This window comes from Podarcis vaucheri (genome assembly GCF_965113315.1).
Source record: "Podarcis vaucheri genome assembly, chromosome: 5".
Taxonomy (NCBI): domain Eukaryota; kingdom Metazoa; phylum Chordata; class Lepidosauria; order Squamata; family Lacertidae; genus Podarcis; species Podarcis vaucheri.
This window is the reverse complement of record NC_138763.1, coordinates 71,550,387-71,556,223: the sequence shown is the minus strand read 5'-3', so window position 1 is coordinate 71,556,223 and position 5,837 is coordinate 71,550,387. Positions and strand designations below refer to the sequence as shown.

Sequence of the window (5,837 nt, the reverse complement as noted above, 5' to 3'; positions counted from 1 at the left end):
TTTTTGAAACACGGCAACTGTAGTTTAGGCGCTTACTTGAGGCTGGCTCGGGCCTGCAATGGACACGGCCTAAAGTTTTGGGTGTGCCATGAGAGCCACATTTGGTCTGTGGACCAGACCCTCGCCATCTCTGCTCTAGGAGTTCCACATTTACCCATATGACTGCATACGCCCATTGAGCTGTTCTGCCCCTCCAAAGCAGTTCTGAGGCCGCCTCCCAGCTCAAATCACAGAAATGCCTTTCCTAAGCTAGCAGACGGCAAGAAGTGGGGATTCATCTTGGAAGTGCCACAGCTAGGTGAAGCCCAACAGGTGGGCATTTTTGCTAGCAGACGTCAGCACCCTTCCGTCTTCTCAAACTCTTCCCCGATCCCAATCCCCTCCCCAGTGCCATTACAAACCACAACGGAGTGATGTTTATAAATTTTTATTTTCTTTTTTTAAAAAATAAGGTTGTATTTCATTTCTTGGAATGGTGTACGTGTGTACTTGTTTCCTTAGGTTAAGTAAGTTAAGTTATTAGGCAGAGAACCGACAATGTGAAACAGTTTCCCAGGGAGCCGCTGGGAAAGCGATACAGGAGTGTCACAGCTGGGAGGGAGGGGAGAGGGCGCCCTAGGAACAGAAGGAGCCTGGGGGGCAAGGTCTCGCCCAAGTTGAGCTCTTTAAAGTCCCAGAACTATTTCGGTGGAAGGAAGTGTTTAAACTTTCCCATTGGAACCAACTGGACAGCTTTTGCCAACATGGCACCCTCCGAATGTCCTGGACTCCCATCAGGCCCACGCAGGGTCTGATGGGAACTGTAGTCCAAAGTGGATATCCGGAGGGCACGAGACTAGCAAAGGCCGCAGTAGGATTTCAACTTGGGCAGGCTTGCCCCCGCTGGTGTTCCAGCGCCCACCATATGCACACACATACGTTCTAACACTTTTTGTTGTTGTTTCATTTTTAATCGTCTAGAATTACCGAGATACACTTGCAGCACTGAAATATACAAACTGAAATCAAAGCACTTGAACACGATGTTTAACGCTATAAAGTTCAGAAGTTATTATTGCACATAAGACTTAAATATGTTATCAGGCTATAGGCGAGTTTGTTTCTCGATTCTGGTTTGTTAAGCGTAAAATGCTGTTGGTTTTTTTCCCCTTTCAAAAAAAAAATAATCAACTCATTTTAACACTTTAAAAATACACATTCTTTCCATCAACACTGAGCTGAGATTCAATACAGAGAAGAGAGAAAGGTTTAATAGAGTGGACTAGACAGAGCTACTTTCATTTGTTTGGTGTGGGGAGACTTGCGATAAATATGTAGAAATGATCTATTTGAGATTTGGACACTAAAGGGAAGAAGAGGGGTGTGTTTGTGTACAGGGCAAATTTCAAAAGCAGCACACCTGTGAGCCTAACTCCCCCAGGAACTAACACAATTGTCTTGATACAACATGAAGGGAATCCCTTATGTAGAAGCAGACACACTACAGCCAATGTGGATGAGTGTTTTGATCCAAATCTCAGGGCTCATCCGGAACTTAATGGACTCACAGGTTTCAGTTGTTGGTGCAGATTGGGCTGCACACCTCTGGCTGTTGCGCAGAATGAGTGCTGTATATGGAAGTCACTTCCAACTGAGCTCACCTCTGAAGCGTGCTTAAGAGAACTGCAACCTTTGGCTGCCGTCTTCAAGTCACATGCTCTACACGACGTTTTTGCATGAAAGCATCAGAACAGGAACACATCCCAATGGCCATTGACCAACTTTTGAGGAGGTGGTTCAAGAACTGCAGCCTACGCTCCACATTTTAAAATGAATTGAAGTCACTTCTGAATATAAGAACCTTTGGATGAAATGGATAGCTGCAGTCTTAGGAGTTTAATGCATTGCAAAGATTTCCTTCCCTTGGATGTTAATTCTTTTCAGCTGTACTCTGGAGAAGAAGAGTGGTCCATTTCCTTCCCCTCCAGCATCCAGAATCAATGAAGATCAAGGGGAAATAATATTTGCACACATGAAAACCAAGAGCTCTTCCAGATATATTCATTTGTCCTCTGATCATCGGCCGGTCAGGGGTTCCAATGGAAGGCAATTTCTTGCCCACCTGAGCTCTCCCAGGGAGGATCAGGGGAGCTGGATCCTCAAAGCTCAAAAGAATAGAAAGAGGACTTCACCAGCTCAACACAGCAAGGACCAGGCCCGTAGGGCTGTTTCATACATTACATAAAGGCAAATCTGAGTTTGCTACTGAGGGCACACTCGCCAGGTAATCGCTGCCAATCACAGTTCCTTGACAAGAGCACTCAGATGACACACAGATTCAAAACATGCTATGAACACCATACTACAGTTGCTCGTGTACACCTACGGTTGCAGCGTACACCTAAAAATGTGACCACCTTAGGGGCAAACCTAAAAATGTATGAAGGGAGACAAGCAACCAAGAAGAGGAGCACCTGCTATTAGGGAGACCCCTTTGGCCAATTGGTTGAAGCAACCAAAACATTACATACTTACGCTCCAAAGCAGGCTTGCTCTTTCTTATTTGCACAGGGCTCAAGTAAATGCATGAAAAAATAAATAAAATGGCGGCAATGCAGCCTGGTATTTTCAGAAATCCGAATCTGGTTGATACTAACGGTATGATAAGAGGCTTCCTCGCTTGTCTCTTCTCCCTCTCTGCCAGCACAGAGATGGCAAAACAGGTGAAGTTGTCACAACTGCCTGATACACACAGCTCCAGCGCCGGCATGGCTGCTTGATATGGTGATGATATCCTAGCTGCTTCCCTCAGGGAAGAGACTCTTTCTTTTTTATTTCTTTTAAGTCGTCTCTGGTGTTGAATTCCCAGGCTGCCTAAGACAGTTCCTGCTCTTATTGAAAACAAACAGCATTGATGGGGCGAACGTGGTGTGGAAAGCAAAGCTGTGAAGAGGAAGAACTTGTGTGTGCGAGAGACAGAGAGAGGGCGTGCATGCGCCAAGTGTTGTTTCCTTATTTACAGCATTCAGACTAGCTTGCAGGTTTGGAAGAAAAGAGTGAGATTTTGAAAAACTGGGATGATCTAACCAACCCCAGTGAAATCTAAGCAAAGTCAAGGGTTGCCAACTCCTTTCCCCAGCAGGGCCCTGTCCTGAGAGTCAAGCCTGCTCCAAAAGTAAGCCTCTTATCTTGAAAGACCTACCATGTAATCCCAGATATGTGAAAGAGGCCTATTTCAGATTACCCAGTAGGAAGGGGCACTGCACATGCTCAGAAGTTATTTGGACTAATCCACATACTCTTAAAGTTTAACCCTAGCAAAAAGGTTCGGGGAGCTGAGATTCGATTAACTAACTCGACACAAAGTCTTGCTCTCATGTCTTTGAACAGCTGCATGACAGGGGAAGCGCTACAGATAAATTAATCCCCACACTGCCAGTCATGAAGTCACAGTGATTGGGAAGTTTGCTCCTGCATATTTCTCTGCTCTCTGTTAGGAAAGTAGTTGGCAACCCAAAGGAGAAACAGGACGTCTTTAATTCTGCACCCAAGTCCACTTGACAAGCTGAACCCTACAGGGACGGCAAGAGTTTCTCCTACGGACGTCATTTGGGATGACGTATCTTCTGCTTCTGCTACCCTAGAAGTCAGAGAATGTGTCACGAGGTAATACAAATCAGCTAAAAATGCATTAAAACAAATGGGGTGTAAAATTAAGGCTGGAAGCAGAGAATAGGCAAAAGACATTATGTGTTCACCATAAGAAGAAAAAACGCTCTCCAATTACTTTTTAACTCCCCTTAAGAAAATGGAGAGGTTTCTCTTCCATTGGTGAATAAGTACGTCTTTTGTCCCATGGGGAAGTTTTTCTTTCAAAACTGGGCAGAGCTAGACAACCTGGAGAGAGAAAATAGTTCTTAAGAAGAGAGTTGAAAGTGGCATGGTTGACTTATCGTTTTCCATGGCACTGACACTCATTCCTTTGTCTTCAGTCGATGCAATACATTTTTGAGAAGTTGGTTTTTGAGCAGTTCTTGACAGCCAAAACCTACAAAAACCTGCGATCAGACACAACGCCAGGAATGAGGATCCATCACGGGCCACCATTTGTCTGCCATTCTACCTTCAACCCTCTGGAAACAAAACAAAACCCTATCATCCGTCTCCAAGGCTGTCGTCAAAAGGTGTCAAGGAGGACAAGCAATCATCAACCATAAGCCTTGTTATCAACACAGCACGCACACACACACAAAAAAAAAAATTGTCACCCCCCCCCCCAGTTCTACAGTATTCAATAGTGTCTGGTGTGGAGGGGCAACATCATTGCTGCTTCCCTGGATGGGGGAAACCAGGTTGGCAGGGAGAGGCGGGGGCTGGAAGAGCCAACACCGCTCCCCCTGGCATGTCTGCACAGATTTGGTCCTGCTGCCATCACTGTGCCATCCATTAAAACACCCCATCTTGGTCACTCCTGTGTCCAAATAGATGGGCAATTCTTCCCCTTCGCATTAATTTTGGGATGCTGCCCTGCCTAGTGAAGTTAGCAAAAATTTGAAATTTGAAAGATGTATTTACAGGTTATTTAAACATGCACCACTGGGAAATTCAGTCCCAGACACACAGGCAGAAGGGGGGGGGGGGAGGCAACAACAGTGGAGGAGCCCTCAAAGAGGGGCTTTCCAGAAACCAAAGCTTAAGTCACTGGATAGTTGGTGCTGAGGCTGCAGGTTCAATCCCTATATGGGGCAGATGCATATTCCTACATTGCAGGGGGGTTGGACCACGTGACCCTCAGGGTCCCTTCCAACTCTGCAATTCTGTGACTCTGTGTATTAACAAGATGCAAATGGATCTCTTTGCAGCAGAAAGGGAAGGGGCGAGGGTACAACAGTGCAAAGTCTAAGGAGGAAGAGGAGGAATTTCCCAAAGGACATGGACTGAGAAGGCCACTCCCTCCCGGCAGTGACAAGTTCCAAGTCTCACTCGGTCATAAACTATTATTCTCTCTGCAGAAAAGTAGAAGAAATAGTGGAATAAAGGAGGGGTGTGAAGCGTGCGGGTGTGTACATAGACAGAGACAAATAGAGAGGGAAAAGCCTAGGCAAGAAGGAAGGTTAAGAGAGGTTGACACAGCAAGGCTTGTTTATTATCACAGCTGGGCTACACAAGTGTTCTCTGTTATGGTGCCACCGCAAGCATGTGGCCGGGCTCACTGGGAGGTTTAGCTCACGTTAAAAAAAATAAAAATCCCACAGTTATTCATATTTTTGTGTGTGTATTTGAAGGATATGGAGCTGCACAGAAAGCCTAGATGGCTCTACCGGAAGCGCAGTTTTTGCGTAAGCTCTGGAATGCTCAATGTAATAAGCCAAGCTGGCCCTCCCTCATTCTCCACGCACGCACACAAACACCCGCCATCTGCTCACACTGCGTGAGGGCACCCGTGGCTGCAACACCCATGCACTTGCAACACACTCACACACAGAATCTCACACCTGCAGGAACCCAGGCCCACAAAGCAGTGGGACGCCTGTCTCTTTCAAAGGAGAATTTAAAGTTTGCCATGGTGCACCCTATCCAGGCGAAAAGCCTACAGTTCCCCCGACATGGAAAAGAATGTAGAAAAGAGCATCTTGCCAAGCATCTTTACCTAGAAACAAAGCAGCCAATAGCAACGCCACACTGCAACCCAAATCATTCGGAAGCAAACCTCCTGGGGTGGCTGTTTTGCTGTTGACGGATGATGCCCCCCCCCTTTTTTGTTTCTAGCTAGGGATGCCTTTTTGCCATCAGTTACCCTAGCCTGCCCCACAAATTTGCATTCCACAATCAATAATGTTATTTCTCCTTTTTTAAAA

The 5,837-nt window shown here is 46.0% G+C and overlaps 1 long non-coding RNA gene across 1 annotated transcript in view; it reads right to left on the bottom strand.

Moving 5' to 3' along the window:
* Positions 1-411: 411 nt before the first annotated feature.
* The window catches only part of LOC309532214, a 41,234-nt gene continuing 35,808 nt past the window's right edge, over positions 412-5,837 (bottom strand). The window contains exon 2 of the long non-coding RNA XR_014219659.1: positions 412-4,738. This is a non-coding gene — a long non-coding RNA (uncharacterized lncRNA). The remainder of the gene's footprint in view (positions 4,739-5,837) is intronic.